General features: G+C 29.7%; 1 protein-coding gene across 5 annotated transcripts in view; it reads right to left on the bottom strand.

The window, feature by feature from the left end:
- The window catches only part of LOC129971148 (homeodomain-interacting protein kinase 2-like), a 98,814-nt gene that overhangs the window by 75,975 nt on the left and 8,252 nt on the right, over positions 1 to 14,587 (bottom strand). For 4 of the 5 annotated variants that reach the window (XM_056084644.1, XM_056084645.1, XM_056084650.1 and 1 more), the window contains one exon: positions 10,409 to 10,498. The gene's annotated coding sequence lies outside the window, so the exon portion shown is untranslated. The remainder of the gene's footprint in view (positions 1 to 10,408; positions 10,499 to 14,587) is intronic. The other variant, XM_056084646.1, reaches the window with a different exon arrangement.

The following is a 14,587-nucleotide window of genomic DNA, read 5'->3' as shown; positions in this document are numbered from 1 at the left end:
CACACGCACATTCTTCTTTATAAGTACTAGATTTATCTGATTCAGTGATTTTCAACTTTAATTTCATGTCTTCTCTCCCAAAACGGAAGTGTTCCATTAACTAATACTGCTGGCAATACAATTCAGAATACAAAAACAATTCATAATTGCAGTGAAAAGTTAATTTGCTTTGGAAGACAGCAAAAATTCCCAATACGCCTGTTTTTCAATGCTGTGCGCATTTTAACCAACAGGCGTGAACACGCTAACCTTTACAATCGTCATGAGAACATTATTTTTGTTAGAAGTAATTTAAATATCATACAAGACGTGTCGTTTGGCTTGGCTGGGAGCCACAAAATAAGACCTCGAATATCTGTAGGTGTTTCCGAAATTCAGCAGTTGCTGCCATTTGACCGCGTTTAAGCTACGCATGCTTGACGTTTCATCAGCTTGAGATAGTTCTAATAGTAACTTTGGGATCGGATTTGGCATGGAAAATGCTAAATACGAGCGTGACACAATGGAAATTTCGAATAAGAAAAGTTTAGGCGTTGTGGCATGGATTCTTCTTTGCTTCTTCCAGATTTTTAAAACAGATTCAGATGCAATATAAACATGCGTTAAATTATTATTTTTTTATGTTTATACTTAATGTAACCGCAAACAAGTGCAAAAAAATGTATGCATTAATAATCCAATGAATCAATACTTGCATGAGTCATTTTTAAAACAGATTTCCATATGAACTTGTGAACGTGAGATTTCAATAAAACCTTCAATTATTTTTATCGTAATAACTGAAATAATTTTAAAAAAATACTCATTACGTATAATTACCGGAGCAATTTTCTAAAGAGCACAGATAAAACCAAAATGTGAGATGAATTTCAAATTTTTTTTTAAAAAAATTTAAATATTTTTTTCAAAAGCATTTTTACGAAACCTTAAATTTTATCAATACTCACAATTTACTTTTATTTTCATATTACATATTTTTGGTTAATTATAAAATGGAATTGGCTCTGCTGAATTTCAGGTTTTAGTATGAATCTACCACTGAGAATGATAAAATATCATACGGCAGAATAATTTGATGAATTTATACAAAATGCTCAAAAGGATTGCTCAATAAAATTCGTCTTTGTTTCTGATTTTTTTTTTAAAAAAAAGCAAAAATCTTAAAAGTGATACGATCTTCATAATAGCTTTTTTGTCGTGAGTTGGGCTTCCTTACTAAGATAATAGAAGGATTTTCCCTCAGACAATTATGTTCAGTAACAATATATATCGATGCGTATGCTTTTTTGTTTTAAGATGTCTTCAGTCAATATATAAACTGAGGACTGCGCAAGATACCTAGCACCCCTAAACAAATATAATTTTATATACCCTCAACCAATAAGTACTTAATATTCGTATATACAATCAAAAATGACATAATCAAATACTTGATTTAAAATTTTCAATTCTTTTTATTTAAATATTTGGTTTAAAAATTTTCAATATTTTATTTTAAAATGTTTAATTAACGTATCCTTATTTTAAAAAAATTCAGCTATATTTATTTACTTATATGAATGTATAAATAATTCATAAGCATTTATAGTTATAATGAAATACAAATTACATTTCAGTATCTATTATGAAGAGGGGATTTCGATGGACAAATGATACGTTTCTTTGATGAACAATTCCCCGATTGTAGCAGATCGACTAAGTTACAATGTCATTGTATTATAATTATGTAGCGTGATACGAATCCAATTCTTCAGTCGCATGGAGTTTGGTTGACCTAGTTTCCAGAATTAAAATTCTCAAATACTGAAAAGAGGACTACAAATTCGAGCTTCGATTATATAAGTTGTCAAGCATTGGGCACTTTAAATGTAGATTTGGAATAAACGGTCATCCTCGAAAACATTGTTTTTTTATAGCGTTTTAGTGCAACTTTAATCAAGATGTTACGCGTACACGCCAACCAAAATTACCGATGAATACTTCAAAACGTGATAAAATTTCACAAATATTGCATGGTACTCGAATATTGGTAAATTTCTGAAAATTCAATTTCGTAAAAAACTGGTTTCAAATAAAAACGAAACTCTGGCCACGATTTCTTCATTTGCGTGCGATGAAAAGGGGATTCCATATTTGATGAAGAATTCGCAGAAAGTGAAGAAACGTCTTTCTGTAGATTTAAAACCTGCAAACCCGGTTTTAGAATCAGCCTTTTAAAATTTAAAATTCCCTTACTTAAAATTCTTACTTATATTTTACAGATAAGCATCTATCTAATTAAACGTAATAGGAGGAACATTCATATAAATTTTTGTTACTTTAGAGCCATATTAACCGGTCTGCAAATACAGCAGTAACGGGGGTGCAAGTACGATATGCATAAAATACACAATCACAGCAGACTCAAATTGATGTCGCCACTCAAGGTAAAGAGATAAAAGAAATTTATTAATGGACGATAAAAACGTCTGTTCAAAACACGAGCAGCCTAAGTAGGTTCCCATATATAGAAACATTTCTTATGCTAGAAAGATATTCTAGGCACGTCGCTTTTTGATTCTAAAATAAGAATGGTAATTTCCAACGCAAAAGACCACTAAATCTCTCTGCAGTGGCTGAATAGTAAATTAAAACTCCCGGTTGATTGGAGTTAAAGTGACAAGCACAATTAGTGACAAAAAGAAAAGACCAGAGGCTTTTTTTTTTATTATTATTATTTCAGTATCGTTTATTTCAAATAAAGCACTGCTTAATTCTAGTGTAGCTTCCATTTGGCTAAAAAAATTTAATCAGAAGCAATTACAAGATATAATTAGCAACTGTTAATAAATTTCAAATAAGAATTAATCTACAGAGATTACATTAAGATATTTCATTAGAAGAGTATTTATATTCTAAAAAAAAGAAAAACGTGATTTAAAAAAAAAAAAACTATCGTCTTTTATCATTATTTATTTCCAATCTTTCCGTTCTACTGATGAAATACAAAAGTACTGAAAATATCACTAATCCGTAGACCACCTAACTTGTAGACAGAATTTCAATTTTATTTCATTGGCAGGTTTGTATCACCACCTCTGTCGAGCAAGGGGTGCTGATGCACTTTCAATCTATGGAACTTTAAATATACTTAAACTGGTGTGGTTTGAAATGTAATAAATTCCGTTCTTGCTAAGTGCCACTGATGATTTCTGATCTCATTTCGGTTCAAGGATATTAATGTAATAAATCATTAAGTTTAATACAATAAAATATTTTAATTGACATATTTATTGATATTACTTTAATACAGAGGTTCTTAACATTTACTTTCTTCCTTAGTCTTTTTGATAACTTTTTATTTTTTGAACAGTCCCTTTACCAAGTCCCTTCCAACCATCATTTCCCGCCGAAGACTTTTTTTATTAACCATGTTAAAGGCTTAGGTCAGATTTGAAAGATACGAATTTAAATAACATATGTAGAACTTATCTTAAATTCTTTCCCATTTTGAAAATATTATTAGCTCAACGTGCTGACAAAAAAAAAAAAAAAAAAAAAACAGTATTGAAACAATTTTGCATTAATTTTCGATGAAAGTTAACAATTACTCATAATAATAATCAACTATTCAAATAAAAGATCATTTTAATTGCAAACTTTGAAACTGTCTCATAGAACTCAGTTTTTTAAAATTACGTGCAACTGAAGATTGATACAATCTTGTATTTGGAGTTGCATCAACTTTACTGCGGTATTTGTAAATAATATAAGCAATTTCCATATTTGGTCTTTTCATAAGTGCTGTGTTTATAGGAGGTATTAAATATTATAGTGCTGATTTATTAGTACTTTTCTATCTGGCATACCTTTTATTTTAATCTCTTGTCAACATGGTCTCCGTGTATCCGCAGAATAAGTGCACACAGGTTGGAAAACTGCTCTGATTAAATAAAAGAAAGGGATGAATGCCGAAGGAGAATTTTAATTTATATAAATAAAATTGAATTTTCGTTTGTTTGTTTCAACCTTATACAATCTCACAGCTCTGGACAGATTCACAGAAATTTGGAGCACATGTTGCTTAGCATCTGGAAATATTAACTGAGTTATTATAAAATCTCTGCCCTTCTAAATGGTGTGTGAAATGAGAATAATGATTTTACGTTTTTTTGTCATAACTTCGATACATATTGCAGAAAAATTATTTTTACACTATCTTGAAAATTAAACACACACACACACACTTTTCAGTAATGTAAATTTTATTTTATCTGATTTTTTTCTCAAATTTTATCTTTTTCAAATAATTTAAAGAAAATTTATAATAACGCATTTTTTAACTGAGGTATTAAGCCTATTTTATGTATCATATTTATCATTCGATACTTCTGTCAAAATTGAAGAGGTCCCCTCTCCCCTCAATTCATTTTATTTTTGCTTTTATTTCTTAGTAACTTTTAATATATGAACTTCAATAATTTACTTTTAAATACTAAAGTTTAATAATATTGCAATTTCTTTTACTTGTTTGAGTTAATTTTGACTCATATTTTAGTTCTTTCAAATTTTTAATATCTCATTTGGCAAATCATATGCCTTTTTTCATGGCTGTTTTTAGGCGTACTTCAATGAATAGGACTGCCTTTTCTTACACATATATACAGAACAAATTAAGGCAGGCGGAGTCACAGATACAGCGGTTAGTATTAAAATAAATAAAATATATTTACACCTGTTGAGAAACAAACATTATTTATTGTTTAAGGTCATTTTAAGGTCAATACCATACTAACATCCACTAGGCAGTCAAACGAATGTTATTTATTCCCCGATTCGCACACACCACGGATTTGATAGTCGCACTTCATATAAAATAACCAGATCTGTATTTTATACAAAGAGCAAATTAATTCATTTGCTAGGAGTAAGAAAGATTTTTAAAAAAGTCGTATCTCTGGTGTGATGCGGAAATTTGGAAAGCAAGGACATCTATCTCTTGGGTGTAGTTCCTGCCATCTGGTAACGATTCAAAATTACGAGGTCTGTTTAATAAAGCTTCAACCAGAAAGTTTATTTTGGTGTATTAGAACGATGGAATTTTCCTTAACTTATTACAATCGGCAGTTTAGTTGATCCTTTCATATTTTATTATCAAAATTTAGTTAGATTAGAGGGTTTTTTTTTTTTTTTTTTTTTCCCCTGCCATTTGGTATTTACGAAAAGGGTCGATTTTCTTATTTTAAATAAAGTGACTCTTCAAAATTCTTTCAAACAGAATCTCATGCATCTTTGGCTCAAATTAAATTATAAAATGGTTAAATGAATAAAATATTAATAATTACTAAACTATCTATCATAATATGTATAAAATATCTCAGATTGAATGAATAAATAAAAATATAAACATTTTCATTAACAAGAAAGTATGGAATACAAGAAGTGGGGAAAAAGCGGAAAATTTCCAATCGATAAATGACAGAAATTACGAACCTCGGAATCCTGGATGCATCGAGAATGGAGAATAACGGCTAGATTTATCCTAAGTTTTAAGGATAAATGCTAAATTCGAACACGAAATTTAATCAGATAAATCTACCAGCGTACGGTTCGTTTAATTTATCCTGAGACGACCACTTTTTGACGATTCTGTCTCACTAAGGGGTGAGCGTATTTCCGGAATTCTTTTTCATTCTTTGATCCTGATTCCGGCCTTTTTAAATCTAAATATTTTGTTCAATTTTTTTTCACGTCTTTGAGTACCATGTCATTTCTGACCTTATTATTTTATTTTAATTTAGTCTGCGAGTAATCCGAATTTACTTTATTGTTAAATGTAAACATCTTCACCTTTCATCTTTCCTCTCATCCCTATTTTGACGAATTAAACCCAACCTGACGCATGCCAGGGGTGTTTGTGGAACCACAAAAAATCCCCTGAAACTTTTACGGACTTACTACCGACATTTTGGAGTTACGAGAAGGGGGGGGGGGGGGAGAAATGAAAAATTACAATTATGAAGTATTGAATGACCTAATTATAAAAGTTCAATGAATTACTTTTTTTGCAAAATTAAGACCTTTGAACCCAGGTCACGTGATCGCACATCTGGTCGAACGAAGTCTCTCCCTTTTTTTTCTGCCGCGCCTACTTGCCGAAAAGAATCCAGAAGAGAATGTCCGAGAACCGGGGGAATGAGTCATTACTCGCAATAAGGAAAGAACAAAAAAGAAGTTTTTTCCCCCTTTTCACGCATTATCACTACCTTTGGAGAAAGAAAGGAAAAGTTTTCACCACACACACTGACCTTGCGTTTTCTGCCTTCAAAGCAAACAAAATTACCCAGATCAAAATAAATAATTCATTATTATTCCTACTTCCTTTTGAACTACGATCCCCGGAATTTCCGGGTATCGAAGTTCAAAATCCCCGGAATTCCGGGGTTTCCCCGGAGCACAAACACCCCTGGCATGCTCTAAAAGGACGGAGGGTTTTAGAATGCGTTGGCAAACATTACATAGCATATCTTTAGGTTGGTATGGTATACAAGTCTAAAGAGTCAGCTGAAATGCTGTTCTTGCTATTTGATGCCAACCTAAAACATTTCTAGAAGAGTTTAAAACGAGATGTTAATCTACTAAAAGCTAAAACTACAAGAATATTTGTATATAGTCACACAGCAAGTCAGTTGCTGCAGCGGATTAAAAAATTAAAATTACATTTTTAAAAAAGAGAGAATGTTGCTTAGAATCCTTTTGACAGATTGAGACCAGCGAATCTCTGAAAATTGCCGAATTAGTGGCACCAGAATTCTGCCCATTAAATATGACCACGGTAATACTATAATTATTATCATCAAAAAGTAACAAATAATATTTCTGCAATTGCCTAAAATGTGTCTTATCAAATGTAAATTATGATATAAAAAACAACTAATAGCTAAAGATTACTTAATATCAGTCATTTGATCATAAAATCTTGGAAAAAAAGTGAATTTCCGAAAAAAAATTATAAAAAAAAGGAAACGTTACAACAGCAATCAAATAATTATCATTAAGATTACCTAATAAGTAGAAATATAATTTATAAAATATTGGAATCTTTAAGTTAAGGAATATTTTAAACTAGGGGTCGCTTCACTCGGCTCGATTATGTTAGCTAACCTAGGAGAATTTCATAGCTATTCTACAAGCTGGCAACACTTTCTACATTGAGGATATGCGTTTAGGATTAAAAAAAAAACAATTTCGATTAAGGTTAATTGATATGGCTATTGATGTTTTAATTTAAATCAGTATACAATAAGAAACTTTGCACTTGAAACATTTTTTTACACTTTTTTACTTGGTTTTGTAAGTGCACAGTAGATAAATTCAATAATCAAATAAAACTAACAAAGGAAGTTATGTAAAAAAGAAAAAAAAAAATGTATACAAGAGTCTCAAGTATTTAGAAAAATCCTGAAAACAAATTATTTAGATTTAATAATAAAGAATTAGTGATGTCATATCTTATCATAATTATCGCTTAAAATAGAATTTCATGGATTAATAAAAGTGTTAAATTGATTCCCTTTTCAGGCTTTCATCTTAATTAGCATTGTACAAAATTTTTTAGCGCCATGAAAGGCATTTTTATATAACGATGGCATCTATGAAAACAGATTCAACGCTCAAATAAAACTAAAAAAATTACAGAAGTGAAAAGAGCATGACAAGTAGAGAATTTTAAGATGAACAGAATTCTCGTAGTATGTAAATAATCCATAATTTTTTATCTCGGGAATTTCTCTACAAAAATTATTATACATTTTTTAAAAAAATTAAATACAGACACAAATCGAAATGTTAACTATATAAGGAAAAATGAGTTTTATATTTATATTCGCAGTACCTCTTAATAAACAGTTATGCAAGCATGATAAACTTTCGAAACAAATTATTTCTCCTTCCTTAAAGTTTCTCAAAACTTTTTCAATAGCTTTGTTTGCAAGTTGAATAGATTCCTCCCCATTGTTTTATAATATTTATAAACACGCCTGAAATTCGTGTTTAACTAATAGAAACGAAGATTTAAACTCAATTGAACTTATTTGGAAAGTAGAATCACGCGATTCAGCAATTGCTTCAGAAGTTGCCAAATTCTATAAATAAATAATGTGTTTTTTGAGAGCTACACAAGAAAAATATTTACATAGATTATGTAAGATTTGGATGTTATATTTCCTAATATCTTAAGGGCCAATAATGATTACTTCCTTCATTTTTGTTAGATGAAATCTGACTTTCTAGAATGAGCTTATATCAGCATATCATAATAACTCCTAATCAATCCATAGAAGACTAGAATTCAGATATCCTAATATTTGTGGAAAATTGAAAAGAAAATATTTTTTAAGTAATTTTAGTCAACAGCTTTGAAAAATTTCAGAACTACTTTTCATTATATTGTATTGTCAATCATATACTCTTGCTAGATATTTCGAAATAAGTGTCAAAAAATAATCAATAGCACATATCAATTTCTGTATGGTGAATCAATCTACCATGAACAAATTCGAACATAGACTTCGTACCGAGACTTGAAAAATTCCATTCTGGTGGAACCAGACGTAAATAACACAATTCTTTGGCTTGCTTGAAAACTGAAGTGAAGCCAGTTTGAGGCAAGAAAAGCAGTGCAGACGATTTTCCTGTCGCGCCACACGCTTACTAAACGAAGTCCCGTCACCGGCAGCTGTTTCTGTTCATTGTTGAGTTGTAGCAGCGGAGAGAAATGCGCAGCATTGTAGTTAAGTGGCATTTATGTAGAGGGAGAGGGGAAGGAAAAAAAATAATAATAAAAACCTCTGGTCTGGGTCTAGCCAACGAAGAGGCTGTCAATGCTTGAGAGAGACATGCACGCTGCGCACATATCATGTTAAATTTTATCTTTCAGCAAATGCCAACTTTTTGCGTCAACTTACACGAGAAATGTTCAGTTTGTTCTCCATCGAATAAACTGAAGGATACGCACGCATGGAAACAAGTCAGGACCTGGAAGGGCGGTCATATTTACTCATATAAAATACTTCAGTTTACATGGAAACTCGCTGCTGTATAAACAATGCATCACCAATTCGTTTCAAGTATAAACTACTCAATATTATGTTTAACGCAAAGCAGAAAAACTAAAGAAATTTAATAAAATTTCATCTCATATATCAGAAATGCTAACAATTTTTAAACTGTCAAAATCGCGGGAGGGTGAGGGGACAATTATATGCAAACCATTTAAGAGCATGCGAATATAATTATTAGGTTTCATAAACAATGTAACCACGCAAATCGGTATAAAGGGCATCTTGAAGCTACCCATATAGACTGTCTAAGAGAAATTTTTACAACTAATACATATACCTATATGGAACACAAATTCGAAAATCTTAATTTCTACTTGAGAGTAAGTTGTTTTTTTTAACTAGATACGAACGTAACGGTTAATAAATGGCTAATAGAGAAATATTTCCTTCATATTTTCTTTGGGGTTTCTTCTGAATCAGGAGCGTTAATTTTTTCGTGAGTCCAAATATATGCACAAGAGAAAAATTGGAAAAGCAAACAACTGAATACATTTTATAAACTCAAAAGAAAAACATTATATCAGAATGAACTTTCTGTAGTGATATTTACTGTAATAGAAGAATCTGAAAAAAACCAAATATTGTTGCAATTTGACTACATTTCAGCAATTAGGTGATTTCGTAGACAATTAGATGGCAAAGTCGTTTTTTTAGGTGTTAGTGCAGCTCAGGTTTTTAGATCTCTTAAAATGTTACACTTCAGGAAATCTTTTTTGTAGAATTTTTTACCGTTTTCAAATTTTTTTAGATTACATCAGATTTAATTTTGCTTTATCTCAAACAATTTCAGTCAACAGGACATCATAAGATTTTTACAGATAAATCATTAAAATAATCTAATTTCACACTTTTAAACATTAAGCTTTCATGCACCAGTTCATCTTTTCTAATTTATTTTTTTTAAAAAGATCAGATTTAATAATTTTTTTTTTTCTGAAACTGACAACACTTATTAAAAATATTTTTATACTAAATAATATTTATTGACATTATGAAATTAACGAAAGTTTCATTAGTAAATAGATGAAAGTATTCTCAGAATTAAATAATTTTCAAACAATTCAATTTTTTTCCGATAGGAAATTAAGAAATAAACATGCTTAATGAATAGAATTACTATATATATTCAAAATATTTAAGAGCTTATTCCCCTTATAGGAAAATATATAATTGCCTTTTAAAATCAGTTTTAAGATTGAAAATTTGAACTCTCAATATTTTTTTCCACCATGCCTCTACAATAAACAGCACTAGATACAAAGTTAACTTCTTAAATAAAAAGGGTTTAAAAAAACTGCTTTACTCACCTCTGTAATCACTATTTCTCTCTAGTAAACACAAAAATACTGATCTAAGGTGTAAGGAGAGAAGGTTGAGGACGTAGTTCAACTCCCTGTCTAAAAAGAAACGACGTCGTAAGAATGGAAACGAACAAACATTTTCAAATACGTATTGAAAATATAATGCAAACTAAAAGCAGCGATATGATGAAAGGTACAACATAATATACTATATATTTTCTTGCCAAAATCTGATAGACTGTCAACAGCACAGCATATATCCGACCAAAAGACTATTGAATTTACGAAAGAATTGAATAAGTAGAATTTCATCTATAAAAATGTAGCGCATTTTAACAACAAAATCTATGCTTACTGTACAAATAATTCAAAAATGCACATTTTAATATTGAAAATTAGATTATATACAATAATATTAGAAAAATAAATTCCAAAATTATCTTATTTATGTCATTCGAAGGTTACTGAGATCCATGCATTTTCTTATTTACACTTCCCACTCGCCCTTTTGTAAAAGCCGGACTCTTAGAAGACTGAGTCTTCTATACGTTAAAAAAAATTGCATATATGTTTATGTAAATGAAGTTGGAAGAATTAAACTATTTTTGTAACAGAATCCACATTTACTGAACATGGATATTAAAAAAGTTTTTAATTATAGAATTAACACTTAACAAATTAACTCGGTTTAATTCCCCGACTTTCGGAGATGATTTCGGAGTTTCTTTCAAAATAAGCTTATAGCTAGTATTTTTGTTTTCTAGAATCACTTTTGTTCTATTTTACAAAACTCGAAATATTTCTTCCTTCCTCCTATTTTAGACTGATCCGATTTTCTGTTATCGATTACATTTGACAACATTAAGATTCGGAAACTACGATGTATGTTTGAAGGCAATGTCATATTAAGATATTTTACGCAGCATCTATGATTTGTTTACTACGGAAGACGCACTTTCACAAAAAGATTACGTGCTTTATAACGAATAAACAAAGCTTTGGAATGTACATGGATGTGTGCATATATTTACCTATGCTGACAATAATGAATTTTAGTTTCTTCACAAGAATTTGCACACATCCATATTAATATCCATAATTTTTCAAAGTTCAAAAGATTGTTAAAATTAAGCAAGTTTTTAATTTTTCAACTATATCTTCAGAAAATACATTCTCACAAAAATTATTTTTATATTATCTCAAAAAAAAATGTCATTTTTAATGATATGAATTTCATCTCTATACAATTTATTTTTCTGATTAGAATGATTTTTTTATTTAATTAAATACACAATATGTAAACTTTTTTTATTGTTATGTTGATATTCAAACTAATCTTACTGCTTCATCAAATTATTCAACTACATGCTCTTGCTAATGTTAAAATTAACATAAATTGATTTTTTTGGATATTAACTCAAGTAGGATTTTCAATTCCACTTTTATTTCTCAGAATGAAATAATAAACTACGATTCATCACTGATTTCATACTTTAAAGATAACATAAGCATTTAAATTTGAACGCGCAATAATCTAGAGTAGACTGATTCTATCAAATTCATGTTTTCGTCTTATCAAAAAGAATTTTAAATAAATATATTCCATATTAATACTTTGACAGTCAGAAAAGTCAATACTTCGGGTCACAAACTGTCACCATGGGCAACCAGTTTTTTTCCCTTTTACTTAAATTATTCTCCAAGTTGCAGTTTTTACTAATACTTCATAATTTTAATAACATTGCGATTCTAGCTTTCTATTATGTTTTTTATCGTCGAATTTTATTTTCAGATCACTACAATATCCCTATTGCATTACGGAAATAAAGTCTATTTATCTGTCAACGTTTGAACTGAAGATCTATCTTCACTATTATTTCCCATATTACTTAGCAAATTTTCAATTTATTAGAGCTGAAAAGTTATCTAATGCTTCAATTATTAATAAATTGAGTTCTAAAAGTTTTAAATAAATAGTCCACCTGCAAATTCAAACTCGTGATAGTTTTATGTGACATCAATAAGTTATATTTAGAACGGATGGTTCCCCTCCCAAACTATTTCTCACTGTTCGTTTCAGTATCCTGAGACGATCACTTTTCGACGATTCTATCTTACTAAGGGGTGAGATGCGGTAGAATGGGCGCATTTCCGGAATTCTTCGTCATTCTTTGACCTTAATTTCCGTCCTATTAGATACTTTTTTTTACATGTATATGAATATCTTGTCGTTTCTACCCACATTATTTTGATTTAACCCGCGAGTATTCCAAGTTTACTTTATTATTAAATATAATCATCTCATCCTTTCAACTTTCATCTCACCCCTATTTTGACGAATAAAACCCACCCTAACGCATGCGCACAAACGCGGAGAGTTTTAGAACCCGTTGCCAAACAATATTTGAATATGAAATATAATCGTTACAAACACCGTTTTGTTGTTCTCATAAGCATGCTTCAACTCAAATATTGAATTAAATCTTTCTTACTTTTTGCTTTTGTCTTTAAGTTCCAGCTTCAGTGCATTTACAAATAATTAAATCTAGATAAGATCCAAATGTCTGTATAGTATTAGAGAAAGTACAGGCAATACTTAAAAGTAATAAGGGTATAATGTTCATAACTAAATTTAAAAGTTTTCCTAGAGCTTACGCAAGGCACTGAAACAAAGAACTCCTTTATCAGATCATACAGTTGAGAATAAAAATTGAGCTATTACGGTTGGTTTTATTTCACAATTAATCGTCAATGCTAAATATTATTTATTCCACCAGTCGTTAGGCAATGAAACAAAGAAATGCTTTATCAGATCATCCAATTGTGAATAAAATTCGATCCATTAAGATTGGTGACGAATCAACAGTTAATTCGGCAATGCTGCATTATAAATGTCAAATTCACCTCAATGACTCACTCATCATGATACAGAACAGTCATGAAGTCAAGAAATGTGAAATTTGCTTGTTAATAATTTAGCTAAGAAATGATTTCTTGGAAATTTATTTTCTAATAGCAGAAATTATTTTTGAAAAGCTGTGTATTAGTTATTATTTAGACCAAGCCCTATTTTAAAATTGATAGTAGGCTTTTAGCTTAGCTTACACATATGAATTACAATAAAGATATTGCGGACATTGGCCAGGAAACACTATTTTCTCAAAAATTTGTCTGATTCGATTAGGCTATCCACTTTTATCGAAGTGATTGTTATAACCGGAGATTATCTGTGATAATAATCAAAGCATCGGGGCCGACCATAAAAATGGTTGTTAAATAGTTGTTTTCTCATTGATAATATATCGCATACTTTATTACCATATGCTTCCAAAGCTTGGTTATTTTCCAGTCTGAAAGAAAGACTACATGCGTAGTTTATTAGGTTGCCCTTTAAAATTATTTAAAATTCGTGAAAAATTTATATTAACATGTTTTTCTGCTTTTCTATGCACAAATATAATAAGTAAAAAAAAAAAGAAGTCTTTCGTTCTCTTACTGCGTTGTATATCGCAGGCGAGACTACAACATGACTACTAGTAGTATTATAGATACGCAGGCAATAAAATTTAAAAAAAAAAAAAAAAGCTTTTTAATATAAAATTATATTGCTACTATGTTTAGGAATAGAAATTTGAATTTATTTCCCTTTTTTTTATGTGTGTGAGAGAGAGAGAGAGGTAAATAATTAATGTGTATCTGAGTCCGCTGATGCTCAAGATGCAATATTGTTAAATTATGATTTAAACTTATGATAAATTTTAATATTTTTCGATAGTTTTCGACTGTATTTTTTGATATTTATACCATATTAATGATGAATACCATCAAAAATAATATTTATACCATCTTAACACTCAATAATTATATTTTCGATTCAAAGATATTTAAGTTTAAAATTTTTCCTAATTTTTAAATTCTTTTTTCTTACTTTGAAAAAAAAATTTTAATGCAATATTTGCAACAATAATTTTTATGTTTACAATGAAATTCACGTATATGCATGCATGCAAATGCACTTTTTCCCCTGTTTATTATTAAAATTTAATTATTTTAAATATTTATTAAAATTTCAGCATAAAAATATATTTGTGAAATCCTTGAATATTATGTATAAAAGATAAAAGTGAAAAGAAATGCAACCAATAATCAAAACAAACAAACTGATCGCAACAAGTGACTTTCATA

The sequence above is a fragment of the Argiope bruennichi genome, chromosome 6 (assembly GCF_947563725.1).
Source record: "Argiope bruennichi chromosome 6, qqArgBrue1.1, whole genome shotgun sequence".
Lineage (NCBI taxonomy): Eukaryota > Metazoa > Arthropoda > Arachnida > Araneae > Araneidae > Argiope > Argiope bruennichi.
Note: the sequence above shows the minus strand (reverse complement) of the source record. Positions and strands in the feature narration are given on the sequence as shown.